At 43.4% G+C, this 18,421-nt stretch overlaps 1 long non-coding RNA gene across 1 annotated transcript; it reads right to left on the reverse strand.

Moving 5' to 3' along the window:
* Nucleotides 1-268: 268 nt before the first annotated feature.
* On the reverse strand, nucleotides 269-6,556 carry LOC127059979 (uncharacterized). The gene is made up of 4 exons (XR_007778412.1): nucleotides 6,353-6,556; nucleotides 5,202-5,235; nucleotides 4,458-4,755; nucleotides 269-417 (listed from the first exon to the last, which is right to left on the reverse strand). It is a non-coding gene; the product is annotated as an uncharacterized LOC127059979 (long non-coding RNA).
* Nucleotides 6,557-18,421: the final 11,865 nt, after the last annotated feature.

Genomic DNA, 18,421 nt, shown 5'->3' on the forward strand with positions numbered 1-18,421 from the left:
CTCTCACACCCACGTCCCTCCCCACCCCACGGCCACCACTCCCTGAAGGAAATGGCAAGTTGTTCTGCCCTGGTTGAACTCCTCATCTGCTCAAGTGATGCATTTGAACTTTAACCCACAGACAGCAATATTTGCTCACCATGCCAGCGTGGTTCACAGGCTTAAGGTGTGCTGGAAATGCTCTGCAGAGAGAAATGTGCTTGTGGTTTTCTTCTCCCAGGTATCAGCTGATTCGCCATGGGCTTCTTACAACTCTGCTGACTTCTTAGCAGAGCTCACGTGGTATTTCACACTTTCTGTGCCAGTCCATAGGTCTTTCCTAGGCTGAATTTCACCTTGAAACTATGCACTCTGTTGTCATGGGAAAGCTTTTCCTTGAAATTAAAAATTAAATGTCTAAGAGTCCAGCTTAATCACCTGAAATGTTAAAAATACAATGTCAATAAACATACAATTGCCAGGTAACATCTATGTCCAAATATTATCCAAAAATGTGTAAAATAAAGCTCTGGCACTTTTTGCTCTTCTGGGGGGTAGGAGGAATTGTTTCAGTTTGTTTTCAGAACATTTTTTACAATGAGATGGGTCTGTTTTCCAAAGAGATGTTGGTAAATCGAAAACAACATCAGGTTTCCTTGACTCCGCTGTGCCTGGAAACAGATGAGTAGAGTTGCAGTGAGGAATAAAAATCAAATAAATGTAATTAAAGCCTCCAAATGGTGTGATGCCAATGTGATTGGCATTTTTTTATTTTGTCCTCAAAGACTGAGCTCCCAAAAAACGTTTGTCCTGAGATGCACCAGCAGACAGGTGATCTGGCCCCCTCTCAGACCATACCTGACATTCAAGTCTGACTCAAGAGAGTCACATCAGAGGAAGAGGAAAATTGAGGTCTCTGGCTCATCACTGTAAAGATGAAATTGTGTTTTCTCTCATACTCTAACATCCTGTTTAAATTACTATTTCTGCAATCCTCTCTCACAGAGAGTGGATTCATATTTAACATAATTTTTCAGATTGGTTGAATAAAACACAAGAATCCAGCTTTTCATAAATCAGTTGTCTGAAGGACAGATTATAATCCAAAGCATTTCCAGAAATTCTCTCATCTGTCTTCTGCCAGGTGTGTTTTTTATGCAATTGATAACCTCCACTTTGTTTCCATATGAACTGACTATTCTCTTTCATTCTGTCCCACAGGGCCCCGTGCTGGCCCTGGTGCTTCTGAAGCTCTGAATTGGCTTCCTCTTCTAAATCAGCATGAGGAGTGAATTATTATTGCAACATCACATCACTATCACTCAGATTCACTTTGATTTATCTGCAGGCTGATCCCAACAGCCCAGCTCTGCTTTCTTGCTGGGTTGATGCAGCTATTGTTTCCAATCTGGTGCTAGAGACGCCGTATCTGTGCTCTTTCTTTGCAGTTTGCCTTTCTGGGTGGTGGGCTGTGTAACTCCATCCTGACATAAGGGACATGTCCACCACTTTGGAAGAAGATATGAGAAATCACTCACTAGGCAAAAATGGAATAATTCATCTCCACTGCACTGCAAAAGCTTTAACCTAATCCTTTGGGCACAGAGAATTGCTCCAACTCGAGGTTTTATAGCCATTCAAACTTTTAGTGTTAACCCTGACTATTCCTCTTCTCCATGTAACCATCTGATGGCTGTGCAGATCCCCACTGAAGTCTGACTCTGGGGAAATCTTCCCACAAAATTAACTTTTCTGACACTCTAATACCTGAGCTAGTATTTCTTATTCTGTTTCTTTTTTTTTGTTGTTGCAATGACAACAACAAGGTAAAGAAAGGATGATTCATAACTTCTGAAGAAGCATAATATTCAAATATCTGGACTCTCTAGAAGGGGTTTGAGGATGACCCTTCTTAGGTGCTATGTTTGCATGTCAAATGAGGCATGTTACAGTCTGAGAAGTCTTCCCATCTTAGGAAAACACCAGATTTATTAGGTACCTAAAATAACCAAAGGTGTTAAAAAATTAGTAACCTGCTCTTTTGCTTGTTTTTCCCTGGAGCAGGCTCAGTTTTGCTGCAAAGGGAATCTGGGGGATTGTTTGTGGGACTTCATTTTGCCTTGGTTTTGCTCTGTGGCTGTGACCTCAGCTATCTGCAATCTGTTCCTACACATTCCCCCTTGTGCAGGTCTAGGAAATGGGGGCACGAGCTCAGCAGCTCAAAGGAGCTTCCACCTGCAGCCCCTCCCGAGCACATCTCCTTAGACCTCCACCCTATTTGGAATTCCTTCTTTTCTACAATACCTCCTCTCCTCAGAGAATTGCTCTTTTATTGAGCTTATATTTGGGCTCCAAAGGTGCTGTCAGGAAAGGCAGAGAGGACAGCTCTCTTTGATGCAAACCAGGTAATACCACTGCACTTGCTGGCATGTTGTACCTACAAAAGTGTAGGGAATGCATCTGAGGGGATGTTTGATCTTCCATGACTACCTCTTACAGTCCCCTTTTTTATATGGTTTATATACACTCCACGTGTGCCCAGGCACTGCAGCACCAAGGACTGATCTCAAACAGAGCATGGCTGTGTGTTTAAACTGGCCAGTGTTATCCTCCAACCCCTGAAAAATCCATGGGGCCACACCTTACAGGGCCTAAAGGAAAGAAACAAGGAAAACAAAACAAAAAGCCCAGTGACTACGAACGGGCAGAAACTTCAGCTCCATTATCACTCCCCTTCATCTGCTCAAAAACCCTCGCTGCAGGGGTTGTCATGGTGATGCAGGTTTGACCTCTCACTTTTTACTCTTCCAGGAGCTAAAAAGGTAAAAATGAGCCATTCTGTCTTGAATGAAAATCAACCTTCCTCACTCAAAGGATGCCAAATTGCTTTTTCCTTTTGTCAAACCCGAATGTTTCCATAGGCGACACAGAAATATATAAATAACCAGCACCAGCATCAAGGAGCACCCGTGGGATGTGGCAGTGGCCATGGTGGATGGGGCTCAGCAGGAATGGTCCATCCCCAAGTTTCCTAGAAGTCACAAGGTGCCACATCCCACATTTCCCCTTTGCCACCTCGTTCTGTCTCTGCAGCCAGCTCCTTACTCAGCCACTTCAGCGTGGGGTTCGTGCTTGTGGCAGCTCTAGGGCAGAAAAATCAAATTATTGATTGAACTGTGCAGCAGCCTCATAAGGCATTATTAGCAGCCTGCTATGAGCAGGACCAGAAAGGGTAAAACCATTTATTTTTATTAATATTCTTGAGAGTTGGGCTTTAGCAAACCCGCCATTTCCCTGGGTTTGGCAGCAAAGTCATTGCACCATCTCCTTGTCCCTGGATGAAGCTGGCAATGCACATGGAGGTCCTTCTGCCACCCATGGAGGGGTGGCCTAATGTATTGGGATAGAGCCCTTGTCTGAACTACGAGCAGAAGTAATCTCCTTCTGTCAATTACTATTGAATCTAAGTCCTCTGCTTTGATAACCAAATCCTTCCCTGCTTGCTCATTCCTCCCATCCAGTCTCTCCTCCCACCACTTTCACACAGTGCCAGGGTAGCTTGACATGTGAAACCAGCATGACTTCAAATCAAATATTCGGGTTAACTACAAGCTGGCCTTGAATGAAACATTTGAAGAGCCTCTGATGCCAATTCCCTGATGTTTAACACGGTTCCATCAAATCTCTTCCTGCACTAGACTCTCTCCACCAGCTCTACCTTAAACAAGAGCCACTGAATTTATTTGAGAGAATAAAAACAACTTAAGGTATATACATAAATACACACACATATATATATTTTGCATGTGTGTGTGTATTTATATATGTCATATATATATATAAAGCGCCAGCCTTAAAATCCTACTAAACTGCAGCTGAAGTCTGGAGTCATCCAAAGTTCAAATATTTCCCATGATTTTGGTATGGAAGGTTCTGAGAACAAGTGGTTTTGGATGGTGTAGCAATGTAGGAGGTCCTCAGAGCACCAGACAGCAGGAGTTCAGCTGCTCTCCAAATACCATTGTCCTCAAACCAGGGACCATCTCTCTGAAGATTCTTCACTCCCACATCTTTGCTTCCACTTTTCCCTCCTTAGAGATGAATCTTTAGTAAAATACCTTCGGCAGACAGGGTCTGACAGTCCTTCCTCCCACCCCATGTGCACTCACCATCCCCCAGACACACTCCAGCGCCCTCAAAGGTTTTGTGCCTGAAGCCCTGAGGTGTTTCAGCAGAATGAAGGCATTTCTGCCTCTCATACACTCCAGAAGCAGAGCTGTGCTGAGCACCAAGTGCATCCAGGCTCAAGACTATCTCTCAGACCCAGACATGGGACCTTCTTGGACCTTCCCTTTTGCTCCTTTGCAAATCAGCCACACTCATTGAGGCACTAGGGCCTCCTCCTTGCCCACCATCCCAATGAGTAACTTAAGTGTTTTGAGAGCTGGAGAATATGGGCAGCCCCTGCCATGACCCACCTTTCTCCTTTGCCAGCCTGCCTGGTGTGTGTAACACCTTCCCTCTCCTCATCCGCACAGCAGCCTCCTCAGACTGGTTGGATAAAACACAAGAATCCATCTTCTCATAAAGTCCTTGTCACAGGGCTCCTGCTGCACCTCTTGCTCATTTCTGGAAACATCCACAGACTTTCTCTTCAAATCCATCATCTCCTCCAGCTCCAGCAGAGACCATCTCTACAAGAGTCACCATGACCTCCTGATTCATTCAGAGCAGGCACGTCATGAAGGGACGCAGTAGATTGCTTCAGATGATGCCCTGGATTATGAAAACAGACAGTGTTAGTGACAACACTTTAGGAGTATCTTCTAGAAGGGCATTCCACAGGTTAATTTTGTCTGTGAAACTTTTCCTTCACAGCCCAGTGAGCCTGATTTGCCTCTGTAACAGGTGGCTGTCATATTCCACACAAGCCATTTCTCTAGCACAAACAGGTATTCTCTAAAAGCAAGCTTTACAAGGAAAAATGAATTTTTTTCTCAGACATACCCTTTTGTCTTAATTTCAATTATATCCAAAGCAAATGTACCTCTACTTAGACTTACTATGGGGTGAGAGAGATTGAAATAGTGCCCTGATCCCCTTGGATTTGTATTGTAACACTCTCCAGAGGGTTATAAGTGAGAGGATGTTATAAAGGTGTTAATTTCTGTATATTTATTCTCAGAAGTTCAGCCCTGAAATGCAAATTAAAAAGAACTTACCACCACTTTTTCTCTCACTCTGTTTTTCCACAGCCTGAAAGATATAAGTCATTAGATAAATGACTGCCAGTGGAATGCTATAGCTGCAATGTAAACTATGAAGACAAAATCCTTAACAACAACAACAAAAAATAACGCCTCCCTCAGAGAAAAGTTCTGTTTTTCACATTTAAATGTACTAGTTATCAGTTATTCCTGTTCACAGGGCATTAAAATACATGCTGTTTCCTAAGCACTGGTGCAGCTCTAACTAGACTCAAGCTTGGAGCTAAAATAGAACATTTTTTACCAAGCAGTATAATGTAAAACTGTTGTCTAAACATCTCTCCTCCTTACTAGGTCTCTCTACAGTTTTCTCCAGAGAATCCTGGTTTTTCTTTATAGCACCATCATTTAAGCCTTTGTTTATTAGTGGAATGAACTTGTCAGTAATTCTCTTCCCACCAGCCAACCTTTGTCCCAGCTCCCTCCGCGCTCATCTCTCCAGCTTGGATCAGACACAATGGAGAGAGCTCCTGCCAAAGTGGTTTCAACATCAGCTGCTCAGCCTGCTGCAGGGCAAGGAGGTCACCCCTGGATCCTCTCTGGTGGCCTCTGGAGCCCAGGGGCCACTGTGGGACCAGGGAACGCTGACCAGGGCTGCAGTGGTCATGCCCAGTGGGCACAGCTGGCACTGTGAGGTGGAAAGGGTCTTGCAGGGTGCCCTGAACACTCAGCCATAGACCCAGAACAGGCATGGAGAGGGAAGGGGTGTCTCATGGAATTCCCAGGATGGTCAGAGTCCATGTGGAATTCCGTACTGGGCTGTGAGGCACTGCCATGATGCTGGAAGCAACTTTTATGCCCCAAACCCCTGAGATATGAGGGTGATTCTCAAATTCCAGGACTCATCTTCTGATTTCACCACTCTAATTCCCCAGTTTAACCCAGACACTGCCTGGACACATCCTGCAGATGCTCCGTCCCTCAAAAAGACAAAGTTTATCTCCCCCCCAATATTTTCCTTTTAACTCACAACTTCTGCTTTCAAGGCTGCAAGGATACTTGAGTCTGACTTTGAGTCCTACCAGAGATTTCCTTCTGTGATTTTTAGGTAAACCAGCTGGGGAAATTAGTGACAAATAAACTCTTCCCCGTGGACGGCTCCTCACCGATGCACGGATTCGCTGCAGGTTGAGAAGTTGCCACGTGTCAGCTGATCCATGGCAGCTGTCTGTCCATGGCAAATGTGAGATAATTTAAGGGAGTTTAATCCTTTTTCTCTGCCAGTCCACATGATGAGTTCGTGCGGGGTGGTTGGTACACAGTAAATTCACACCGTAATTTACTGTGCACTAATTTCCCAAAGCTTTTAATTTCACAGTGTCTCAGTTTCCTCATCTGTAAAAGAGAGATAATAAATACTTTCCTTTCTGGCAGGAGTGCTCGAGATCCTTCAGCAGTAAACATAAAAGGAAACATTTTTAAAATAGTTACTTACAGAAACTTAATTTTTGGTGTGAACAGTTATTTGTGTCTGATCTTATACTACAACAGCATGAGACTACATGTAGGAGCAAATAAAATTTGAAAAGTAAATAACTTGGGTTAAAAACAGCCAGGATACTGACCACGATATTATTTATATGCAACTGGAATTGCAAATATTTTATTAAAGCTTTCTGTTTCAATCCATCTGTGATTCCTTATAAAGAAAAACTAAAATGATGTATTTGCCATAAAGATGCACTAGACTGTTTTCTTTAAAAAGAAGCAACATGTGTCAGGAAGGCCTAAACCTTGTATTTCTCAGGAGGCCCTAAACTTCTTTTTGAGGGAGTGATGCATGATCAGACCCAGAAAACAGTGTGGTTTTATTTCAGATTTTTCTAGACTGTAATAGCCCAAGGGTATGTGCTATAAACTGGAGGAGTTGAAGGAGACCTGTTTTTAAGAGGAACGTGGTTAGGTTTCTGTTTCTGATTGGAATGTTTGTTTTAAACTTTTCTTTTAGGGGAACATTTCAGAGCTAGTTGCAGTTTCAATGATGACTAAATTCACATTGCAATCCCAGTCCCTGGGAGTTGTCCTGTTCTTTCTGGTGCGGCTGAGACTTCAAGAAAGGAAAATTTCCCTTTAAAAATTATTCTTCGTGCTGAAATTATGAGTATAGTATTAAAACCTAAAGACTGTCGAGGTCACGAAGCAAAATGAAAATCAGGAACTTTTTTTCATTAGCATCCATATACTGAAAATTCAGATTAACATATAAAAAGGAAACACTTGAAACTTGTGTATATGGATATAAGACTCTTTTTTTTTCCCCCCCTCAGCTGCTGAAGGAAACTTTTAGATCTGCTCCTGCTCTAGTAACAAAGCAGTTTAAATTGAAAACGCTTTCCATTTCTTCCTTTTCTAATTCTTCAGGTATTTCTGAGTGGTATTTCACACAGGCAAAGAACAGCTAATTCCAATCAGCGGTTGCCTCCTTGAGAGAGTTACAACGAGCTGCAATCAGCTCTGCTCCGTTCCGTGGTGCTCAACTGCCATCCACTGGAGGAGAGAGGCAGAGGCAGGAGCTCTTCTCAGCTATTCAAGTCACAGCAAAAATTAAAAAGTATGAACTTGGGTCGTACTTTGCTTATTTATCTGTTCTCTTGCACCTCCCTAACATGAAGCACAACTGAAGTTAATAAGTCTAAGAAAATACAGCTGACAAGAATATCCTTTCGCTTTCTTGACCAAGCAAATGCGGTAGTGACTGTCCTTAAGCATTGTCTATAAATTCAATAATTCTTAATAGCCATATGAAGAGAAAGAAAAGGAAAGGAGTGAAGGAAATCTACAGCTTTAAGATAAGAACACTGTTTGATCCAGTCTAGGGCAGGTAAGGATTCTTAGAGTACAGTCTTTTACACTAGAAAGCACGCAGGAATCTCCTTTAGTATGCTTATGTAAATGTTAAATTCTCAAAATATCACGGATTAAATAAAAAACACTTACAATAAAAGTCTCTAATTTTTGACTGCAAGAAGAGTAACAGCAGAAAACAGGCTGGCTGCAGCCAAGGGATCTTGTCCATCTGCCCGACATTTTGATGCCTCAGCTGACTTGAATTAGGAGAGAATAACTTGGAAGATTTTTGAGTGCATCCAGCCCCAAGTTAAGAGAGTCCTCTGAAGCAATGACTTATATTGCTCAAGATCACGCAGGGAGCTCCCGGTTGTGCTCTTGATGGCTTTATTGGAAACACAGTGGTGGATCTGTGGGATATAAAAACCATCCAGGGGAGAGCTTCAACACCTGACACCCCCCCCCCCCCCAACTTTGCAAGGCACAGAAATATTTGGGTGTGAGAGGGATAAAAAAAATAGCTGGGAATGCTTCACCATTCCTGGTACCTCCCATCACCGTGCCCTTTCCCCCCAAAGATGCATCTCCCATGAAACACTGTTGGAGTGAGCTTTAGCTCCTTGGAAAACAGAACAACACCGTTCCCCGTGCGTGCATTTCCCTCAGATTCCTGCAGCTCCACACTGAAGGATGCTGTGTTGGATAAGGTTGAGATCCTTGGTACCTTGAAATCCTCGGTACCCCGAGATCCTTGGTACCCTGAGATGGATCTTTTCCTTTCTGGTGAGGCCCCTGGCAGCTGAGATGGGCGGCTCTTGTTTGATTGTCGCTCTCCATCACTCTCAGGGAAAAGAGGGCTGGAAAGATGGGAAGAAATCTCCTTCACTTCCTTTCCTTCTGCAGGAGCCTGACTTGTGCTTGACTCGTGTTCTGCAAACGCCGCATTCCTTGCGCAGACAAAATCCTACCAACTCAGAGGTTCAGTCTGCCTGGCTAAAGGCTGCAGGGTTTGACCTCTGGAAGCTCATGCTAAGTCCTCACAGCTCTGATTTTGAGTTTAAGCTTTGGCCTGGAATAACAATGACTGTGAGGGAAGCAATAGGTTATGAGCTGGGTTAAATGATACCTGCTTCTTGCCAGAAAGTCTAACTGTATTCAAGCAACTTCTGTCCTCATTTTCCTTTAAATAAATATATAAAGACGTTCAAGCTTCCTATCTGAGCTGCAATAATGAAAATCATGTGCACATTAATTTGTACAGGGGTCACCGAGTCTCCCCAGCTCAACGGTTTTCAAACAGAGTGCGTAGTAAGCCCATAAAACATTTATTTTTCATAATTTATGAAGCATTACATATTGTGAGTCCACAATGCCAGCTGACGTAATACGTGATAAATTTGAAATAACAAAACATTTCTCATGTATTTTCCTCCTGATGTGACAATGTGGGACATAAATTTAAAAGAAAGTTCCCTTAGAAGACAAAAGCAAGGCAAAAGAAAAGACTGCTCTTAAATCAATAAATACTTATATTACACCAATTTACTGAGCCATTCCCCCACTCCAAGGCTGTGGCTCCCAGCTTTTTGAAGCCTCTTGCTACTCCTGCTTCAAAGCTGGAATGAAAAGCTGCTGGGGTGGGTCACTGGTGCCCCCCACGAGTCGCGGGGGTGGCGGCGATGCCGCAGCTGCCAGTGCTGCCCTGTCCCTCCACAGCCACCAGCAAGGGCTCCCAGCACAGCTGCTCCCTGTCCTGAGCCTGGAAAAACCTACCCAGGAAGGATGACAGGCAGCAGGGCACAAAATCAATACCGTGTAAAGGTAATTTTCCTCCATAACAATTATCACCCCTGTATTCCCAGGAAGAGTAGCAGTGAAAGGCTTTGCACTCTTGAAGATAACTTTCTAGTGCTAATTTAGTAGGCATGCAAATATGTAATTGCAGGATTATAATACAGAGCACAGAGCACTGCAGAAAACACTTAAAACTCACCTACGTGGCTCTGAAAGCCAGCTGATAAATTCTCATATTACAGGAAACACCTTACGGGTTGAAGGTTGAGACTCTCAGCATCTGTAAAATTGCCAAGTGGCTCCCACCAAGCACTGAGTACCTGGTGCTGAGCACTATTTGGTTTCATTTTGTCTTGTTTTGTTCAATTCAGTGCACCAAAGCAATATCTGCTTCAAGAAAACGCTGCAATCCAAGGAAGTGAAAAAATGTGAAAGTTATTTGAATGCATGACGCAGAACAGGAGTGAAGGACAGAGCAGGGTAAAGAGGTTCAGGGACTTTGCTGTCAGTACTCTGTTTTATAAATAAACACAAAAATATTTAAAGATTGTGAACAGGAGTTTTTACAATAAAATAATGATCTTTCCTTTTAAATTCAGCCTTTATATTTGTAGAGATTGATTAAACTTTACACCAGAAGCCCAAATGAGAGGGGAAAAAATTAAAATCCATATGAAAAATATTCAGCAGGAATGACGTGAAGTTCAGTGTGTTGGAAGTCAGTTTTCCCAGGAAAAGACAGAGCACATCCACCACAGCCAGGCGTGCAGGGACACCTACTGGCAGAGCAGCCAGACCTGGCCTTGATGAGTACAAAAATCTCGTTTCACACAAAAAACCCCATCAGTTTTAGTGACAGAAGAAGGTTTTGGCTGATCTGGTAAGAGGAATGTGTACAGAAAAAGGAGGAAAAGCTACTGGCTTGTCCCAGGAGTGAAATTAGGCTTTTGCACAGCCCATCTCAGGGTGGGGTGTCCTTAGTTCAGCAACCCTGGCTGCAAAACCACCCCCACAGTGGGCATGCTGGGCACACAGGCAATCTCACCCTTTCCAGCACTATTCCTGCACCCCTCTCCTGCCACTTTGGCCCTGTGCACAGGGGAAGCAAGGCTCAGGTCTCACCACAGTTTTCCTGCATTAGATTTGGGGACAGCAGTGAGGTTTGGCTGCTGTTTCCTCCCTCTAGCCCGGGCAGACCATTCCCAGAAGTAAAAGGCTCCTTGCCTCCTCTCTGCCCTTTAATACAACCACAGGAGACAAGACACATTTAATCCCTTCTGGAAAGATATGTACACCAGACTGATGAGATAGAGCAGGAACCAGCCTGACCCCAACATTTGAAACACTGACTACCCTTCTTGAGACAGGGTGAGGATCACAAGCCAAGCAGTCTTACTGTAAAAAAAGATAAGAAGTGTTTGTTTTTCTCATCTCCAGATCAAGACAAATTTCTCAACTCCTTCTAGGAGTCCTGATTCTATAACTCATAAATGGAAATATCTCCCTACCCCCACCCATGGCATCTTCTCCACATACTGTTTGCTGCCCTCAGGGTATCTGTTCTATACTTCCAAAAAAAGTCCATCTGGTTATTTTACTGTAACACACTTACCAGAACTGTAAGATCATAGAAAAAAACATTTGAGAAGGACCTCTGGAGGTTTCTAGGCCAGCCTCCTTCTTCTTGGAGCTTCATTAACATCAACACCAGACCAGACCGGGGATGCTTTCTGTGTAGGTGATCCCTGAAAGTCACCAAAGAGAGAAATCCCACCACTGCCACGAATGACATGCCCTAGGGTGGTTCTGAAATCCAGGTAAAGAAGTTTAATTCTAGTTTTAGACATAAGACTTGAAGTGAAATACTCATCCTTAGTAGCTGAACTTTCTTCAGCAATATTGAAATTCCAGCTTGTACCTGGATTTCAGAGCTACCCGTTGGGTTACTGACATTTCAATTTTAGTTCAAACCATCCTTCCCTCCAGCACAGACCCTCAGAAAGGCCACCACTGGATGAAATTCAGATTTCTAATGCACCTCCACCGAGCAACGTGGGAATAAAAAGGTTGAGAGGGGTTGACAGATCAGGCAGGAGAGCTGGGAAGCAAGGGACCATAATGATGGACACTGACAATGACATAGAGACCGAAGATGGGACTCTTATAAACACCATGGACATGCGCTACCTTTAAGTCTTGTTTCATCCACCCTAAATATACTCATTTTTACTTTGATTACACGGGGTTTTCAGCATTTTTAGGCTCTTCTCAAAACAGCTGCTAAAATCCAGCTAAGTGTTTCTTCAGAAGTAAAGCACCTACAAGATCTTTCACTTAGCTGACATTATGAAATCAGAAAATGATACATACAATTGCATTCCTTACAGTTATATACTTCATTTAAAGCATTTCACCTGCTTTTATTTTTTCTTTCCTTTTTTTCCCAGTCATTACACAACATCTGAAAGATAAGAGAGGGAAATCATTTTGTTACTTTAAATACTTATCTCAAGCTCTCATTTTGAGTACATTGAATACATGCACTGTGCTAAAAAATGCACAAGGGAAAAAATTCCAAAGATACAGCTAAGAGATTGTGAGAAGAAAAAAATAAAACCAGAAAACAACAACAGCAGATCAAAGAAGAAGAAGTGCCTAAAAAATGAGAAACAACAAAAAAAGGGACAGAGCTATAGCACGGTAGAAGAAAAAAATAAATATACCACATAATTTATTGCAGGGAGAGTTCTGAAGAAAATGTCTTGTGAAATAAATATAATGCTCATGAGGACAAGAGATCTCATTCATATCCAATCTGTCTTGTGTAAAGAACTAGGCAATAATGTTCAAGTAAGTGAGTCACTGCGAGCTCTCCCAGTTCGGCTGAAGATTGCTCAATAGAAATAATAACAAGCCTCAGAAAAAAGACAGTGTAAGTACAGGTGGGAAAGGGAGACAAACTCAGAGCAATAAGTACATACAAAATATCGAGATTGCTGTACAAAGGCATGATATGTGTCATTCTCCTCCTTCCAGACTGTTCCTTCTGTGCCAGCGAAGATCTGTGCCCAGGCTGACAGCTTCCCTCTGCCCGTGCTTGAGACAGCACAGATGTGAGCAAGTTTCATAAAGGGTGATTTATTTATGGGTCCAGAGCCAGGGACTTCTCAGTAAAGGACCTTCAGCTCTGTATTCTGTTCCTCACAATGAGCCATGGATGTCCAAGTCCCAGAAAATTTCAAGTGCCCTTTGATGCCAGCACTGTCCTGTTGGCAGAGGAGTGAGGATCAGGAAGGTGGTAGCTCAGGATGCAGGTGCTTTGGTAAATGAGAATGACATATATTTGCCATGAATTAGCTACATTTAACCTTTATAAAGGGGGATAACCTTTTGTGTCCACGTGGACTTCCATAGACAGACTGAGGGTGTTGGAAGTCATGGCCAAATGGGCAACCCTGGCAGTGCAAACTGCTCCTGGACACAACAGGAGAGCCCTGAAGTGACACAGACTGACTTGAGCAGAACAGGAACAGCATCACACAGCCCTGGGACTGCCCCAGCACAGGAGGGCCTGCCTGTGGTGAGAACAGAGGGCACAGCCATCCTGTTCCCCTGAAAACTGTCCCTGCCTGCCAGGAGCATGGCTAGATCCTCACAGAGCCCACAGCCCCTGCCTGGGCACCTTGTGCAGGCAGAGGAGAAGAGACAGGAACCTTCAGCGAGTGATTCATCGTGCTCTAAAATCTGAGCCTTGTGGGAATGCTTCAAAACACACAAGCTCATTTCCTCCCAAAACGCAGCAAAACTGGATGTGCTTTTTCCTTAACCTCTTCTGTCCTCACAGGTCTCTCAAAAAAGTTAAAGAAAAAAGGAAAAAAAAAAGGGATTCCATACTTTTGATGTAAACCTGCTTTGGCAGGTGTGAGGTGGGAAGGGAAAGGGGATTAATAGGATGGCTAAAAGATCCAGTGATGGTTGCATCTGAATAGGGCTTTTTCCAGCCCAGGATTAAAGGTTCTGTGAAGAGATCTCCTTGCTGCTTTTAGTTGCTACAAATGTTTGCATAGCCAGGCTAAAATACAGTAGGAAAATTGTTTTGCATGGTTTTGCTTCCACTTCTTCTTCAGTTATTGTAAGTGAGGCAGCAAGGAGATAGCACCATGTAAAAAGCAGCTGTGAGGAGAAGCAGGGAGGATGTAAGGGATGGGACAGGACTGAGAGGGGAATGGCATCAGTATCCAGCTACTGGACATCTGCAATGGAATCATCCTCACGCCAGGAACAGCAAAAACACCACTGGAGTACAGCTCTGCCTGCTGGGTGGCCCAGCAAGTCCAGGAGCTCCCAGCAGGAGCCTGAGTTGCAAATTTAAATACCAAAAATTTCTGATAGCCCAAACTATTTACAGAGGAAAAGGCTATCAACTCACATTTGGAAAAAAGTCCTCTTGTCTGCACAACTCTACATTTTTCAATCTAAATTTGGAGTTTTGGCTACTGCGATTTTTCAGGGTATGAGATGTGGGTGGGTATTTTTGTACAAGATAATGTATATCCAAAATGATACAGACTGTTGCTAGAGCCAGAAAGATCTTACAATGTCAGAGTTGTGAGGAGAAGAAAATATGCATTTTAAAGACTATGAAATGGAGAACAACAACACCGTCTAAGTGACCTGACCAAGGTTAGAGCATGAGTCACTCATGGAGGCAGGAGGGGAACTTGCTTCTGTGATCCAAGTCAGAAGCACTTGGAATTCACTCACTGTAAAAACACCTCAGCAAGGAGTGTCCTAGGGTTAAAAAAAAACAGAATGGAATTATTTACCATGGTCTATGGGTGCAAAGAGTGGTTTAAATGGACATCTTGATGTCTCTGAAGCACTTGTTAGCAAGGGAATGCATTTACAGCTGTGCATGGGCAAACTGAACTACAGGAGCACTGGACTTTTTAAATGCAATTAATGGGTCATTTTTCCTTGTATGACTCTATAAGATCTCCCATCCTGCTCTCCAACCATTGCAAATGTTTCTCTGGCAGTGGATACATTGCTGTGCTCTACAAACAAGCTTCAGCTGGTCTTATTCGTATAAATTCTAAGGATTAGGGGACACAGAGTCAGTTGTATTGTAACATCTCAGTTGAAGTCAATGGAACTACAAAACTACACAATAGTCAAGGAATTACCTGAAGACATTAAAATCATCAGCCAGACTCTTGATATCATGGAATTAAATGAAAGAGAGAATAGGCATTTGTGAGGTCTTGTTATATAAGAATATCTCAGCACCACCTTACACAAGTGATGTGAATGCAGACTGAAGAACCAAAAAACACAGCAGGAAAAGAAAATTCTTGAAATTCATTTGAAACATTCTGATTCTTTCAGCCCGACTTCATGCTTTTAGAGAGCTCTGGGATGACAATACAAACAGTAGCTCATTTCTCAATCAAATTCCACCCACATCAGTATGTCACACTTGTGCCTGATGAGCAGGAAAGGGGTAGTGGTGGGGTGCTACATACCCAGGGGCATGTAGATACACAGAAATTCAGATACTGCAAGTCTCTTTTCAAGCTTTTTAGTGCCTGCTCTAGTCCTAGATACAGGGCTGGGCTGGCAGCAAAGCAGATTACCAATATTGTTCATAACAATACCAGAACCTTTTGAAATTTCAGAGGGGAAATGTTTATAACTTGCATATTTAATTATGCTTTCTGATATGTCTTTGAAATAAATTTAGTCACTGTGATGATTTCTGTCCCGACAGTGAGCAAACTGAGGCTGACTGACCTGATCTGCCCCCAGCCACCCTTCTGTGACTGCTGGGACTGAGCTCTGAGCCCCCCTCCCCTCGCTCAGCCACCACGCCGCTCTTTCCAGGGCGTAATTGCCACATCAGTAACGATGAGAAGATTTTATTTGACTGAAAGGCTGCTCTAAGTGCCCGGCCTGCAGGTTACATCTCACCTGCAGGAACTTAGGGGCTGCACAGACATTCGATTTCATGATTCATTTAAAGCGATACGAAATGTTGCTTTGAAGCTTCCCCCCCTCCCCGTTCCCTCTGCACATCCGGTGACTGCACAGTGAAGAGAATTATACTCAGCATGTCAGTGGACAGAGATGGTTTGTAAAAGCTGATAAGCCTCGTTAGGGTTTGCAACTTTGTGTGAACTTCAGTGATAAATACTGCGCTCGTGAAATGCCAAATAGTGCTGGAATGTTGGCGTGAGCACGACAGAGATTACAGCTAATGTGGGAGCGCGTAGGTACTCTGTGCAGGAAATTACAGGCATGATGTGCAGCCACCTTCTGGGGAAAGTGGTGGGCTTTGAGGTAGGGACATTTCCTACAGCACAATAGAATAGAGCTAGCAGCTTGGAGTGAAATTAATGAAGTGGGGATGATATGATGAGGATCCTGAGTAGGTACGGAAGGAAGAGACAATATTTGTCAATATTTGTTCATGGCTCTTACTCATGGGTTACCCGCTCTGGTGAGGGTGTGAGTTCATGAACATAGCCAGCCAATGGCTAATGGCTAGAGAGACTCCTTTTCCCTTCATTTTAACAAAGAAATTACAACTCCCATCAAGAGCAAACTTTCAAATTGTCTTCCTTTCTTTTTTTTTCCTCCATGATCAAAAGGAATTTCAGAATGATGTCCCGCACTCAGATGAAAGCAAAGTTTGATGTTCTGAAGTGCTAAACTTTTCCGCTTTGACCTGCACGATTGAGATGAAGGAGAAATTTGTCTGTAGTAATTAACATGACAAATAACTGTGAATGGGAACTTGCTGTTCTGAATGACAGCGTTGTCTTCTGCTTCAGGGTGAGAAACCCAGGGCCAGGATCCTGGGGATCTATCCCTTGCTTCCATCTGACTTAACAGGTTTGCAAATCTCTGTCTCTCACCTGATGGAGACAAGAATGGAGGGTGGTGTCCTGCAGGAGCACAGCACCTCCGGATGCATCCTGCTACATGCTGCAAGATATTGCGGGGGTGAGGGGGAGAAGAGCTGATTGCCCAGAAAAAGAATAATCACCAGTGATTAAAGGTACTTCATGAGCCCTGCCTTTCATGCTGACAGTTCTGCTATAATCATTCCCAGCATACTGCTCTGCTTCTGTGCGTATTCATCTGTTGCCAATTGCCTTGTAGTTACTTTGTGAGCGTGTTAGTTGGGGACTCTTCTCTGGTTCTTTGTTTTCACAGCCCTCAAACACAAGGGATCCTATGAGCAGGATCCTGGATGCTCTGAGGCCCCTGATAAATAATTGTTAGCATTCCAATACCCGAACTATATTTTGCAGTATCAGGAAGCCTGTACAGCAAGGAGATAACTGATATTAGCTAATTGTTATTGAGTGGCTTTCAGGCAATAGATCAGGGAGGTTTTTCTTTGCTTTCAAGTGGGATGTTTTTTGCCTTTTTTTTTTTTTTTAATTACAGTATGAAAATGCAATGCATTTTATCACTAATTTGATAGTAGATGGCTCCAGCAGAGAATCCTAAAACTTTCCAAGCCACAGAAAGAGACTGAATTGGATTAATCTGTATTATCAGTGTGGAGGGGTACATGTCGTGCTGCCTGTGCTGCACCCAGTCTGCACAAGGCATTTGTATCTTCAGACATATCATTTTGGCTTTGCTCATCAGATCAGCATTATCTACAGGAGACACTCCTCAGAAATGCAGCAATCCTCACCTCATTCATTCCCCCTTTCTGCTGGCTCGTGCCTGGTGGGAAGCCAGCAGCTCCTGAAACCCTGCCCCAAGCTGCTGGTAGCAGCAGCAGTGTGGGAGGGGAGCAGAACCATCCTCACCCTTCCCAATTAAAACTTCATCACCAGCACCAAGATAACAATGCGACAGAAAAAACACTGAATGCTGTTCTCACTGGTAACCGACATGACCTCCCAGCTCAAAAAACCCAGTGCCCTCTCCTTCTCCTGCTATTCCCCTACAGCCTCACCCACGGCGCCCATCAAACAATCAGCCACAGACCCCATCTGTCAGCACGGGGTCTGCAGTTCATGGAATCTGCCCGACCGTGGTGTTCTATTACTGAGACTCTCTGTAAACAGAGGTGCTTTGAATGACTTGTCGTCTCTTACAAATTGCACGGGGAGAATGAAGGCTACAGGACTGAGTGACATAATTGTAAGACAAAAATTACAAAGGCTCTTCTTTCACTTACCCTGGCAGTCTTAGAGCTGAGCTAGACTTTCACACGCAGTGCCAGGGCCGATCAAAGCTGCCTTGAAAAGTTTTTTCTCGCTTGTTGGGTTTTTTTTTTGTTTCGGGTTTTTTTTTTTGGAATTTTTTGGGTTTTTTGTTGGTTTGTTTTTTATTTTTGCTCAGGATCCTTGATGCTAAGTAAATTAGCATCAGGGTTGCTTTTTACATCACAGTCCTGTGTATTGTGATGGCCAAGTCTTCTCCCTCCAATGGCAGTTACTGATTGTGATGTTTACCCTGAAGCTTGACAAAACACAAACTCTTAACATTATATTCTGTGTTTTGTTTGTATTTTGTGTTTATATCTTCTCATCCCTCATCTTCCACCCCTTTCTACGTCTCATCATTTA

Source organism: Serinus canaria, chromosome 10 (genome assembly GCF_022539315.1).
Source record: "Serinus canaria isolate serCan28SL12 chromosome 10, serCan2020, whole genome shotgun sequence".
In the NCBI taxonomy this organism is placed as follows: Eukaryota; Metazoa; Chordata; class Aves; order Passeriformes; family Fringillidae; genus Serinus; species Serinus canaria.